Below are 14,919 nucleotides of genomic sequence, written 5' to 3'. Positions count from 1 at the left end.
GTCTCAGCCTGTTCAGGTCTCAGCCTGTTCGGGCACCATATGTTGCAGGAAGCATGGCCAAAATGAAGACAGACACCAGTAGAGTCAGATCATGCTCCATTTTATTGCCCAAATAGCCTAACATTTATAGTGAACTTAACAGGGGTGGATAGTGTTTCACACAAGATTATTGGTCAAAAGCACTGTTATATATGGAGTGGTAATTCATGTCGAGAAAATGGTTGATATTAATAAAGAAGGGGGAGATTTGGGAAAGTGGCCGTGGGGGTTGGAAGAGACAAATTCAGATGGATTACTATTCTGAATTGTCTCACTAACCAGAAGTTGATGATTTCCCTAAAATCTATCAGATTTTCCTTGTTTAAAAGAAAAAAAAATCACCTCCCCCTTCTCCATAGGGAAGGAAAAAATTGTTCAGATACTGTGAATTCCTTGAACTGAAATGTTCCACCTAAAATCAGCACCAAGTCCGTTTGTTTGCTAGTGATAACAGATTTGTTGATGTTATATATGGAGTGGTAATTCATGTCGAGAAAATGGTTTATATTAATAAAGAAGGGGGAGATTTGGGAGTGTGGCCATGGCAGTCAGAAAGCCCCATGGTTGAGATAACATTAGACTCTTAATGACGAGGCCATATAAAAGAGTTTAGAGGGAACAAAGAAGGGTGATTCAGGAGACTCCATGCAGTCTCCGGTTTCTTGTTCTCCAGCTGGTCTCTTGTTCTCCAGCCATTAAGGCATGGATGTTTCTGGGTGTTTGCTGTTGTCCTTACAATCAAAGTTGTTTGACCAATGAAAAGTTGTTTTGAGAAGAACTGCTGTGGAGAGAAGGGTATAAGAGGAGAGCCTGCCCTCAAGAAAGAAGAAAAAAATAAAGAAAAAGTGCAACGTGATGAAGTTACGTCATCAATAAAGAAGCAGGAAAAAGAAGTGAAGAGGAACAGGCTGCGGTGGTTTTACTGTGCTGGGCAGCTAAACCCCACAACCGCTCTCTAAACCCCCTTCTTTAGATAAGGAGGGGGAGAAGTGAAGCAAAGAACAACTCACGAGTTGAGATAAGGATAATTTAATTAAAGGGAAATAATAATTAAATAAAGATTATTATGAACTAAACAATTTAACTAAGGGGAAATAAAAAGGGAAAGGGGAAAAGGGAAAGGAAAAGAGAAAAATAAAAAGAAGGGAGGAAAACAAACAAATACAATAAATAAAGGCTATATGGAAGTGCAGAGGAAAGAAATTACTCTCTACTTCCCACAAATGAGCGGTGATTGACCACATCCTTGAAGCAAGGCCTCAACGCACACAGCCGGTGTTCGAGAAGAGGACCGACAGGACAAGGATTTAACAGGACAGGATTAATAGGGAGGTGTATCTTTTCATTCCATAGGTCTTTCTTGGAAAATGTTCTTAAGAACTGATGATTATTAGGTCTTCATCTGCCAAAGTGGCCACTCAAGGCAGGCGGAGTTGGATGTCTGGACACCAGCACCAGCTTAGCTCAAGTCCTTGTTGCACTGCCCAGCTCCTTGCAAAGTTGACCTGTCGTTGATCCTACAGCATCTTCCTACAACATACAACTTAGATTATAGATTAGTTTTCTCTCAATGTCAAATCTTCTTGAGGCACACACTTGATATCCCCATTCTTTTGCATGACCCACCAGGTATACCCTGGTCCTTGGGCGAAGACAATCCCACGAGTGGGTTTGCCTTTTCCCGAGGCAGGAGCAACCCACACTTCCTTCCCCATCCACCTTCCTACATGCACTACGGGAACTTTAGTTCCTTTCCCAGTGTGTAGGGGTTTTGTTTCGGCAGGACCAGCACGGCTGTCAGACCCCCTATTGTTAACTAGCCAAGTGGCTTCTGGTAGATTTGTGTCCCAGTGTTTCCACGTCCCAGCACCTAATGCTCGTAACAGTCTTTAACAGTCCATTGTACCTCTCAACCTTCCCAGAGGCTTGTGGGTGATAAGGGATGTGGTACACACACTCAATACCATGACTCTTGGCCCAGGAGGTGAAAAAAATTGTTTCGGAAGTGACTTCAGTTGTCAGACTCAATTCTCTCTGGTGTACGATGACGCCACAATACTTGTCTTTCCAGGCCCAAGATAGAGTTTCGGGCCGTGGCATGGTTTACAGGGTATGTTTCCAGCCACCCAGTAGTTGCTTCTACCATGGTGAGTATGTACCGTTTGCCTTGGCAAGTTTTTGGGAGTGGTCCGATATAGTCAATTTGCCAGGCCTCACCATATTGAAACCCTAGCCATCTCCCCCTGTTCCAGGGAGATTTTACCTTCATGGCTTTCTTGATTGCAGCACAGGTCTCACACTCATGGGTAACCTGTGTGATGGCCTCAATGGTCAAGTCCACCCCTCGATCACGAGCCCATCTGTAAGTGGCATCTCTCCCCAGATGTCCTGGTGTTTCATGGGCCCATCGAGCTACAAACAGTTCACCCTTACGTTCCCAGTCTAGGTCCACCTGAGCCACTTCAATTTTCGAAGCTCGATCCACTTCTTCGTTGTTCTGATATTCTTCAGTAGCGCGAATCTTGGGCATGTAGGCATCTACATGACGTACTTTAACATCCAGGTTTTCTACCCGGGCAGCAATATCTTGCCACAGGGTAGCAGCCCAGATAGGTTTACCTCTGCGCTGCCAGTTGCTCTCTTTCCATTGCTGCAGCCACCCCCACAGAGCATTTGCCACCATCCATGAGTCAGTATAAAGATACAATACTGGCCAATTTTCTCTTTCGGCGATATCTAGGGCCAGTTGTATGGCTTTCACTTCTGCATACTGACTCGACTTGCCTTCCCCTTCCATGGCCTCCACAACTCGTCGTGTGGGACTCCACACAGCAGCTTTCCATTTCCGATGGCTCCCTACCACACGGCAGGATCCATCAGTAAACAACGCATACTGCTTTCTGTCTTCTGGCAACTCATTGTATGGTGGTGCCTCTTCAGCACGGGTTGCCTCTTCTGTTGGCACTCCGAAATCTCTGCCTTCCGGCCAGTCCATAATCTCTTCCAGGATTCCTGGGCGATTGGGTTTTCCCATTCAAGCCCGCTTTGTAATTAACGCTATCCACTTACTCCATGTAGCATCAGTTGCATGGTGTGTAGTGGGAATTTTCTCTTTGAACATCCAATGTAACACAGGTAGCCGTGGGGCCAAGAGGAGCTGTGCCTCTGTACCCACAACTTCTGAAGCAGCTCGAACACCCTCATATGCTGTGAGAATTTCTTTTTCAGTTGGGGTGTAATTGGCTTCTGATCCTCGATAGCCCCGACTCCAGAAGCCCAGAGGTCGACCTCGAGTTTCTTCTGGGGTTTTCTGCCAAAGGCTCCAGGTGAGGCCATGCTCCCCAGGTGCAGTGTAAAGTATGTATGGCACAGCTGGTCCTGTACAGACAGGCCCAAGGGCCACTGCACGAGCTATTTCTTGTTTGATTTGTTCAAAGGCCTGTTGTTGCTCAGGGCCCCACTCAAAAGAGTTCTTGCAAAGCAAACTGCGGCCTGCATGCTGCTGCCAAAGGGATGGAGAAAAATGCATTAGCAATATCAATTGTGGCATACCACTTGGCTGCCTTTGACTCTAGTTTGTACTGAAGTTCTAGCATGTCCGGCACTGCAGCACTCAGCGGTGGCGTGACTTCGTTCAGGCCCCGATAGTCCACTGTTAGCCTCCACTCACCATTAGACTTTCGTACTGGCCATAAAGGACTATTAAAGGGTGAGCGAGTCTTGCTGATTACTCCCTGACTCTCCAGTCGGTGAACCAACTCATGGATGGGAATCAGGGAGTCTCGGTTGGTGCGATATTGCCGTCGGTGCACTGTTGTAGTAGCAATTGGTACCTGTTGTTCTTCAACCTTCAGCAATCCTACAACAGAAGGGTCTTCTGAAAGGCCAGGCAGGGTAGACAGCTGCCTAATCTTCTCTGTGCTCAAAGCAGCTATGCCAAAAGCCCACCAGTATCCTTTTGAATCCTTGAAGTATCCTCTCTTGAGATAGTCTATGCCAAGGATACACGGAGCCTCTGGGCCAGTCGCAATGGGATGCTTTTTCCACTCATTCCCAGTTAGACTCACTTCAGCTTCCAGTACAGATAGTTGTTGGGATCCCCCTGTCACTCCAGAGATACAGGTGAGTTCTGTCCCTTGGTAGCCTGATGGCATTAAGGTACATTGTGCGCCAGTGTCCACTAGAGCTTTGTATTCTTGTGGTTCTGATGTGCCATGCCATCGGATCCACACAGTCCAATAAATCCGGTTATCCCTCTCCTCTACCTGGCCAGAGGCAGGGCCCCTCTAGTCCTGGTTGGAGCGTCTGCCACTTAATTCTGGCAAATGAGAGGTAGAGGTCCCTTCATCGTGGTCAAGAATAACATCAGCTCTTCTACTGCCTCTGGGGTACTGCCCAATAGAAACTGGAGCAGCATTTCTCTTAGGAGCCCCTCTTCTTGCTGCTGTATTTCCCTTCAGTTCACGTACCCGAGCAGCTAGGGTTGAAGTAGGTACACCATCCCATTTCCTCATATCTTCCCCATGGTCACGCAGATAAAACCACAAGGTGCCACGTGGTGTACGTCTTGGGTACTCTCTCTCTTGAGCAGGCGAATGCTGATTCTTAGTGGCTGAAGTATCACTCTGTCTAAATGAGGGGGAATATACTTGTTCCACGAGCTGGTCAAGTCCTTTAGACAGTTTCTCCACAGCTGAGACACAGGACTGTAGCGGAGCAGAGAGATTGTCTTCATATTTTTGAAGCTGGCAGGACAGATCATACATTGTTGGTCCCATCCCCTCATCCCAGTTAATTACTGCCAGGGTACTGGCATGTGCTGATGGTGCACTCCGCACAAATTTACGCCACATGGATGTTGTGCACTGGACTTCATCGGGGTCTTGAGGTGTCTGGGCATTGTCCAAATCACTATAAATCATCTCCCGCACAGCTAATTCCCGCAGATGCTGGAGACCTTTATCCACAGTGATCCACTTGCCTATGTGATATACAATATCTTCCTTATGGGCATATATTCCTCTCACAGCTGCCAGGAGTCACCTCCAGAGGCTGAGGGCCTGTGCTCCTCTCCTGATTACTTTGTCAATTACCCTTTCTCTAGAGAGGGATCCCAGCTGCTTGGCTTCATTGCCTTCTAATTGTATGCTATTGGCCCCAGCATCCCAGCATCGGAGCAGCCAAGTGAGGATGTGTTCACCTAGGCGTCGACCATAATCCTTTCATATTTCTCGCATCTCACTCAGGGATAAGGATCTAGTGGTTTCTGATTCCTTTATGATTTCTGTCTCGTCTTCCTGCTGTTTTTGTGATGGCTCTGCTTTAGAGGTGCCTGCCATTTCCCCTTCTCCCTCCTTCTTAGGAGAGCCTTCTTCCCTTACTAAACGAGCTGACCTCCGTTTCCATTGTTTTGACTTGACTATGGGGGCGACTGATACCATAGCTGGTTGGTCCTCTGGGTCAGCCACAGCATGTTACTTGGTCATCAGATTCAGAGACTTCCTCCCTCTCTTCAAGTTGCTGGATGATGTTAAACAGTGTTTGATAGGAGTAAGCCAGGACCCAGCACAATGCTGCAAGCTGTCGTTCTCCAGCATTATCAGGGTCAGGACATACAACTCTCAAACATTCTACCAAGTTTTTAGGATTTAGCATTTGCTCAGGGGTGAAGTTCAAAACTATTGGAGGAGACACTCGTGACAGGTATCTGCCAACATCATCCCACACACCGTGCCACTCACCACGAGACTGTTTCGGGACAGATTCCCAAGTAAGTTTTCTAAACATTTGACTAATCTTAGAGAGAAAATGAAACCTGTTATTCAGAATTAGAAATAGCAATACATGGGTTACAGATGGATCTTCAAAATACTCCCAAACTGTTGTAATTAGCCCACTGTGAAAGAAGGGAAAGGTACCATTCCCGATATTATTAATAAACTGGTGTCCAGATGAGAAAAGGAAGGCAGTGTAGTTCTGAATATTCTCTGAAAGATAGTTTCCATGGGACCCAAATGATAACAGCGCAGAGCCTGAATTCCAGATTAAACCCAAGGTCAGTGCTTGGCAGCACAGCGAATTAAAAAAAGTGAACACAGATTGTAGCACTTTGTCGGATCGGATATATAGGAGAAAGAAGAATATGACACAGATTGCATGACATATGATCAAAGCTATTATTAACAGGACAATGGACATGGTTACTAGCAAGCAAGCATGTTAGTTGTATGCGTTTAATCAATTCTATTGTTATCTCAACCCTTCGAGCCCCACGTTGGGCGCCAAAAAGGACTGTGGTGGTTTTACCGTGCTGGGCAGCTAAACCCCACAACCGCTCTCTCACTCCCCCTCCTTTAGAAAAGGAGGGGGAGAAGTAAAACAAAGAACAACTCACGGGTTGAGATAAGGATAATTTAATTAAAGGGAAATAATTATAATAATTAAATAAAGATTACCATGAACTAAACAATTTAACTAAGGGGAAATAAAAAGGGAAAGGGGAAAAGGGAGGGGAAGAGGGAAAAATAAAAAGAAGGGAGGAAAACAAACAAATAAAATAAATAAAGGCTATGTGGAAGTGCAGAGGAAAGAAATTACTCTCTACTTCCCACAAATGAGCAATGATTGACCACGTCTTTGAAGCAAGGCCTCAACGCACGTAGCCGGTGTTCAAGAGGAGGACAGACGTTTTCCCAACGAGAGCCCACCCCTCCTCTCTTCTTCCTGTTTCCACCTTTTATTGCTGAGTGTGACATCACATGGTATGGAATATCCCTTTGATTGGTTTAGGTCAGCTGCCCTAGTGATGTTTCTCTCCTCAATTTTTGCCCACCCCCTAGGAGGGTTAGAGAAAGGCCCAATGCTGTGCCACTGCTGCTCAGCAGTAGACACAACACTGGTGTGATAACACTGCTGTTCCAGCTACAAGTGCAGAGTACGGCACTGTATGGACTGCTGCCGGGAAAGTTAACATTCCAGCCAGACCCAGTACACAGGCTGGCAGGATGGAGACCAGGACGGGAACAGGCACTTTGATTGCCTCATGAAGATAGGTTCGGCCAAACTCAGCAAACCGCACAGAGAAGCCCGAACAGAAAGTCGCTCTAAATAGGCGCACTGGAGCTGGAGAGAAGCTCGAGCTGAGTGAAGCGGACCTGCACATACAACTGCCCATTGCTGGTAAGCAGTTGCGCATTATGGGGAATCATACGTCCTTAGGAACAAAGACTGTCCTGGTAAGCTTATAGCTTATTCTCCTTATTAACAATCGGATAGTTTATGAGCCTGAAATATGGGACCAAACTGAGGTCAAGGTGTGGGACTCTGCACTAAAAACAACAAGGTTGCAGTGGGATTGCTCGGCACCTGGCAAGCAGTCTCTGAGGCCTTAAAGAGCCATGTGGAGCCACAATCACATACATGTGGCTTGCCAGATAGTGAGGGAGTTGCAGGCTCCTTTACTGATCCGACTGCAATGCCATGGGCCCCTCTGCTGCTACAGCCATCAAAGGTTTTTGTTGTTACACCCCCTGTTGACCTGGACGTGCCTTTTGACCCAGGCCTCATTGGCCTTAAAAAGGAAATGGATATGCTTTTCTTCGATCTGGGAAGAACGGGATACATAAGGCCTGAAGACCGAGTTGCTTGACAACTTAAAGCAAGACATATTGTTCAAAGGGAATGGAAAATGGAGACTTGTATGTAATCAAGAAAAGGAATGGGAAATGGAGTCTTTTAAGTCATGGAACTTAAAGGATTGTTTGTTACCTTTTCTGATTGTACATATGTATAGGCGTACTTGATTTTAATAAGTTATGGAACTTAAAGAATTGTTTGTTTCCTTTCCTGATTGTACGTAGGTATAGTCATACTTTCGTTTAGTATGTAAAAGCGATGTTCTGTATATTTAGAATGTTTGATGTTCATGTGTGCATGTTGGTGGAGCATAGACTCCCCGCACACTCAGCGCTGTTTACTTGCCATTTATACCTTTTAGAAATATTTGTTTTAAAAATATTATAAAATTCAGATTGAGTTGAGACCTCATTTATAACAAGCACTCAGACAAACAACTACAAGAAAACAACCCCACCTGCAAGAAGACAACCCCCATGTGATTAGCAGTCACATAGACCTTGTCCTTGAAGCCAGCTACTAGTAACAATATTTTTCTAAAATCCTCATTTGGGCGATGTGGGAACACTGTCATGGGAAGTTCTCATACTTGCCCTGGTAGCTTGGTTTGCTCAGCTGCAGCAAGCCATGGGATCTTTGCTGTTTCAAAAATCCCTCAGCAATTCTCCTTATTAACAGTCGGACAATTTATGAGCCTGAAATATGGGACCAAATTGAGGTCAAGGTGTGGGACTCTGCAGCTAAAAATGACAAGGTTGCAGTGGGATTGCTCGGCACCTGGCAAGCAGTCTCTGAGGCCTTAAGGAGCCCTGTGGAGCCACAGTCAGAAACGTGTGGCTTGCCAGATAGTGAGGGAGCTATGGGCTCCTTTACTGATCTGACTGCCACGACATCGGCCCCCCCCACCGCTACTGCCATCGAAGGCTTTTGTTGTTACACCCCCTGCTGACCTGGACGTGCATTTTGAGTCAGGCCTATTGGCCTTGAAAAGGAGATGGATATACTTTTCTTCGATCCGGGAAGAACGGGATACATAAGGCCTGAAGACCGAGTTGCTTGACAACTTAGAGCAAGACATATTGTTCAAAGGGAATGGAAAATGGAGAATGGAAATGTAAAATGGAGACTTGTTTGTAATCAAGAAAAGGAATGGTAAATGGAGTCTCTTAAGTCATGGAATTTAAAGGATTGTTTGTTACCTTTTCTGATCGCGAGTATGTATAGGTGTACTCGATTTTCGTAAGTTATGGATCTTAAAGTATTGTTTGCTACCTTTTCTGATCGTACATATGTATAGGCATATTTGTGTTTAGTATGTAAAGCAATGTTCTGTATATTTAGAATGTTTGATGTTCGTGATGTTTGTGGAGCGTAGACTCCCCGCACACCCAGCGCTGTTTACTTGCCTGTTATACCTTTTATACCTTTTATAAATATAAATATTGCTATATTCAGATTGAGTTGAGACCTCATTTATAACATCGACCTCTGATAACAGACTTGTTAACTCCTAAATTAGATGATTTAAAACAACAGATGAATGAACAAACAAATCTTTTTCCTATCCATTTTTAGACAAGAAAACAGGCACATTAGCTAGATAACAGCAGGTCTGCTTCCACCAGCTTTTCATGTTTTTCAGTGTCAACCCCTCCCTTGGATACCTCTGTAAATTCCAAAATGCCTGTCCTAATACTTCGATCACGTCAGTCTTGAGTATCCACTGAAAGGTAGAAGAGCTTTTTTAAGAGTTGTTGTTGCAGGAAGCACGGCCGAAAGCGCAACAGACACCAGTATGGTCAGATCATGCTCCATTTTATTGCCAGAATATCCTAACTTTTATAGTTAATTTAACGGGCGGATAGTGTCTCACACAAGATTATTGGTCAAAAGCACTCAGACAAACAACTATAAGAAAACAAACCCACCTGCAAGAAAACAACCCCCTTGTGATTAGCACTCACGTAGACCTTGTCCTTGAAGCCAGCTACTGGTAACAATATTTTTCTAAAATCTTCAATTGGGCGATGTGGGAACACTGTCATGAGAACTTCTCATAGTTGCCCTGGTAGCTTGGTTTGCTCAGCTGCAGCAAGCCATGGGATTTTTGCTGTTTCAAAAAATCACTCAACAAGTTGTAACTATTCAAATAGTTCTTCCAATAGTACCCCAGTTCTCTGTAGTTACTTCTTCATTGCTAGGAAACATCACGAGTTACAAATTGAGATAAATGTTTACTCAGTCCTAATCATGAGTGTGGGTCAATGACTGAGATCCCAAAATAATTCAATAGTACTGGAATAGGCAAGCACCCCCTTCTGCTTTCAGGATAGTGAAAGCAAGGATAAAAGAACCCTTATTGGTAATCTTTCCAGCATGAAAAATCAAATGCAATTTGCCCATATTAGTGGGCTTAGTCTCTGATTATCTGGTGCCACAAAGATACGACCCATGCCTATGCCTCTGTTTTTTAATAAACACATTTGCTGTGTCTGATAGCATGGCAATTTGTACAGTAAATTAGATGTAATTTGTCCTGAATGCCACTGGTTTCTCAGATAGTTCAAGGCAATGCTAGGCAGCTCCGCAAATAACTTCAGCTTCTCTGCAACTGAATGAGGCTGGAGAGCAGACTTTCTTGCTAGAGCCCTCTGCTGCCCACTTCAGATTCAGCCTCTCCACCACCTCCAACTTCCACAGCCTATTCATCCTCTTCATCCTTCCTCTGCATTCCTCTTTTCCATTCTATTACTCCTCTTCTCCCCTCCCACACTTCCTTTGAAATATTCAGTATTAAGGATCTGATCCAATGATAAATGGATTTGTTTCTCCCATTGAAATCAAGGAGATCTGCACAGACTGTCCAACAAGGAGGTCAGACCTGTATCTATCTTCCCCCACCTCTCCCCTAGTGTTTCCACAGGTGTCAATGGATTTAGGATATCAGTGACTTTTAGTTATCTGTCCTGACAGCCTAATAAAGAAATGGAAGCCATCATTTTATATATTTTTTTTTTACTATTAGTCATTTCTCAGTCTTCTCCTCCCCCTTGTTGTGCAGCACAGAACCCAGATGGCTGCTGACTCTTCCAGTTAGCCTGAACAGCCAGTGGGAGCCACTGGCACTCTTAAATAGCCTCATCTAGCCTGCACTCAGCCTCATTCCTAAATAAAATAAAATTAAACAAAACATTTAGATATTACATAGAAAGGTTTCTATAAGACATCCCAAGTTCATGTGGGACATTTGTGCTCCTCTTCACCCATTCTTTGCACTGTTCTTTTTCTTCCTTTTTTTCTTCCTCTTCCTTCCCAACGTCTTTTTATTCCCCCACTTTTCGTCCTTTTAGATCCTCTTCTTTGTCTCCCATCTGCTTTTGGCATTCATTTTTGGGTTTCCCTTTCTTTATCAGAAGGGATATCTCCCCTTCCCCTTTGAGAGCAATGCACTGCTGTGTAAAATGGGGTTTATTTCTCTGGGCAGACTTGCCAAGGCAATTGGCTCCAGGGCAGACACGTTCTGCATCGGAGCGGGGGAACGAGACAGGTAAGGCTTTTTTTTTCGGCATCGAGGCCACTCAAAGCAGCCGAGGGAGCTGCCAGGACCCAGCAGCCCTCGCGAGGGATGCTGACGAGGTGTAGGCAGAGCCAGCAGCGCCCCCACCAAGGTCGTTCAAAAGCAGCCCCTAGAGAGTGCGAGCGACCAGGAGCGCAGCGGCCAGGACAGGCAAACAGGTTGTGGCGCTGCAGTTTGCAAGGCAGTTTGCACAGGCAGGGCGAGCAGGGAGGGGCCCCTGCCGCTCTTTTGCAGCGGTCTTTCCCTTTGGTACTTGTAACCTGCTTGCGAGGAACCTGGCCATGGTATCACCCAGGCAGAAAAACATGGCCTCCGCATCTCTTGCCGTCCAGGTCTTGGGCTGCAGGGTGTGCCTGAGTCTTCTGTCGGACAGCAGCAGCGGGGGGTATGCCTGTGGGAGGTATGCCCAGATTGAAGAGCTGCTCAGCCAGGTAGCGGAGCTTCGGGAGGAGGTGAGCAGGCTCAGGAGCATCAGGGAGTCAGAGAGGGAAATTGACCGGTGGAGGTGTACTCTACCCTCTCTGAGACAGACTCAGGAGCCTGCCGCAGCACGAGTGCCTCCTGCTACGCAGAAGACAAAAGTTCCCTCATCCCGCCAGGCAGTAGAAGGAGACCTAGGCCACGGGGGGGAATGGAGGTGGGTTCCTGTTCAGGATGGTAGGTGAGCCCTGTCCCTGCCCACCTCACCTTCCCATCTACCGTTATATAACAGGTACGAGGATCTAAAACACGACAGCCAGAACAACGAAGTAGACGAAAGCCCATCCCAGTTGGAGAGGGTGCCTAAGGCAAGGCAACCTACCCCCAACATTGCTACATCATCTGTCAAAAAAGAAAGAAGGGTTATTGTCATGGGGGACTCTCTTTTGAAAGGGACAGAGGGCCCGATATGCCGACCGGACCCAACCCACGGAGAATTCTATTGCCTCCCTGGGACTGTGGTGAGAGACTTTGCTAAGAAAGTCCAGTGCCTGGTATGGCCCACCAACTACTACCCGCTACTGCTCTTTCAGGCTGGTAATGACAAGGTAGCAAGGAGAAGTCCAAGAGTGATCAAAAGGGACTTTAGCGCTTTATGGTGATTACTTAAAGGTTCAGTGGCACAGGTTGTGCTTGCCTCTGTCCTCCCGATGGGAGGATCAATGCTGACAAGCAGACTCATCACATTAACATGGGTCTTTGGGACTGGTGCAACCAGCTGAACTTTGAGGTTTTTGATCAAGGGAAGGTCTACGTAATACCAGGCCTGCTGGCACCAGGTGGGATGCGCCTCTCTCAGAGAGGGGTAAGGATTTTTGCTCAGGAGCTGGCAGGGCTGATAGATAGGGCTTTAAACTAGAGTCGAAGGGGAAAGGGGATAAAACCAGACACACTGGTGATGAGCTAAGGGATGGTGCGCTAGAATCAGAGGGACTGTGTGCCGGTGAGGTCCTTGGGTCAGCTCCACAAGGTGCTGCGTAAAGGGAGGCGCATTTGAAGTGCTTCTACACAAATGCACGCAGTATGAGGAATGAAATGGATGAGCTAGAAGTCTTGGCCCACTCCCACAGCTATGACATCATAGGCATAAGCAAAACCGGATGGGATGAGTCCTGTGGCTGGTGTGTTGCAATAGATGGTTACAGGTTCTTCAGGAGGGACAGGCAGGGTAGGCGAGGTGGTGGGGTGGCGATGTACATGAAGCATGGGCTGGACTGTGTGGAACCTCAAGTTGTGGATGGCAAAGTTGAGAGCCTCTGGGTAAGGATTAAGGGATGAACAAATAAAGGGGATGTCACTGCGGGAGTCTATTACAGACCACCTGGCCAGGACGACAACGCTGATGAATTATTCTTTGTGGAACTATGAGATGCCTTGAGATCAACTCCCCTTGTCCTTATGGGGGACTTCAACTTGCCAGACGTCAACTGGGATCACCCCATGGCTGACATGAGCAAGTCCATGAGGTTCATAAAGCACCTAGATGATAACTTCTTGGTGCAGGTGCTAAGGGAGCCAACTAGGAAAGGTGTCCTCCTAGATCTGTTGCTGGAGAACAGAAAGGGTCTTGTGGGAGACATGGCAATTGACGGCCATCTCAGTCATGTGAGAAACGAAGTTGTGTTTTTGCAGTAGAGAACTAATTTTCTGTATTCCAAGGTAGTTGTGTAGTCATAATAAGGAGAAATGCTAAGTAGATAAGTGGAGAGTAGAAGCCCTCACTGTTCCAAAATAGGGTAGAAGCTTGAAAAAAACAGGATGAGCAGTGTGAGAACAGTAAAAAAAAAAGATCACAAGTTCTCAAAACATAAGAAAGGAGAAAAGGGTAGAAAAAAAGAAAAATTGTACATATATGGTACAGAGGAGCATCGAGTAGCTTGTAAACCTGTACTACTCAGCCAATGAGGAAACAGGGGAGGTGATCAGGCGTCAGGTAATAGGAAATAGAAGGTTATGATTTGTTTACTAAAATGTGCTCCTGATTGACAGGACGCCCACCATTGCAATTGCGAATAAAATAAGCTTCACAGAAGATCCTGTCTGAAGAAACATACTCTGGTTTCTCTTCAGATCATATAAATCATTCGCCTTTTACTAATGATTTCCAGATTTCCGTGGAGAGGAACAAACATGAGTGTTGTGGAATTTTTTGAGGCTCCCTCAAGTACTGTGTTCAATTTTGGGCCCCTCGCTACAAGAAGGACATTGAGGTGCTCAAAAGAGTCCAGAGAAAGGCGACGAAGCTGGTGAGGGGTCTGGAGAACAAGTCCTGTGAGGAGCGGCTGAGGGAGCTGGGCTTGTTCAGCCTGGAGAAAAGGAGGCTCAGGGGCGACCTTATCGCTCTTTACATTAAAGTACATTAAAGGAGGCTGTAGCGAGGTGGGGGTTGGTTTGTTCTCCCACGTGCCTGGTGACAGGACGAGGGGGAATGGGCTAAAGTTGCACCAGGGGTGTTTCAGTTTGGATATTAGGAAGAATTTCTTTACTGAGAGGGTTGTGAGGCATTGGAATGGGCTGCCCAGGGAAGTGGTGGAGTCACCATCCCTGAAGGTCTTTAAAAGACACTTAGATGTTGAACTTAGCGATATGGTTTAGTGAAGGACTTGTTAGTGTTAGGTCAGAGGTTGGACTTGATGATCCTGAGGTCTCTTCCAACCTAGACAATTCTGTGATTCTGTGATTCTGTGAAAATTATTTGATTTTTTTCTTACAGTCATAGCAACCATGAAGTGGTTGAGTTTAGAATTTATGGTAACAGAAGGAAAACTGCCACCAAAACTTCAGCCTGGCTATGCGGAAAGCAGACCTAAGGCTGCTTAGGGAACTAGTCAGCAAGGTCCCCTGGGAAACTGCTTTTGAAGGCATTGGCGTACATCAGTGCTGGTCAGTCTTTAAGCACTGCCTCCTAAAAGCACAAGATCAGGCAATTCCTAAATATCAGTAGTCAAGCATGCGAGGCAGAAGGCCAGCCTGGTTGACCAGGGATCTTCTACTGGAGCTTAGGAGAAAAAAGAAAGTATACAGCTGCTAGAAGGAGGGTCAGGCGACGAGGAAGGAATACAGGGACACTGTTCACATTTGTGGGGAAAAAATTCGCTTGGCCAAAGCCCAACTAGAGTTGAAGCTGCCCAGGTCTGTGGGAGACAATAAAAAAGGTTTTTTTAGATATGTGAACAGAAAAAGGAGAA

At 46.0% G+C, this 14,919-nt stretch overlaps 1 non-coding gene across 1 annotated transcript; it reads left to right on the top strand.

Moving 5' to 3' along the window:
• The first annotated feature begins 13,781 nt into the window (after positions 1-13,781).
• Positions 13,782-13,905, top strand: LOC116501477. The gene has a single exon (XR_004254441.1). It is a non-coding gene; the product is annotated as a U5 spliceosomal RNA (small nuclear RNA).
• Positions 13,906-14,919: the final 1,014 nt, after the last annotated feature.

This window comes from Aythya fuligula, chromosome W (assembly GCF_009819795.1).
Source record: "Aythya fuligula isolate bAytFul2 chromosome W, bAytFul2.pri, whole genome shotgun sequence".
Lineage (NCBI taxonomy): Eukaryota > Metazoa > Chordata > Aves > Anseriformes > Anatidae > Aythya > Aythya fuligula.
The sequence above is the reverse complement of the archived record's forward strand: the minus strand, read 5'-3'. Positions and strand labels throughout refer to the sequence as shown.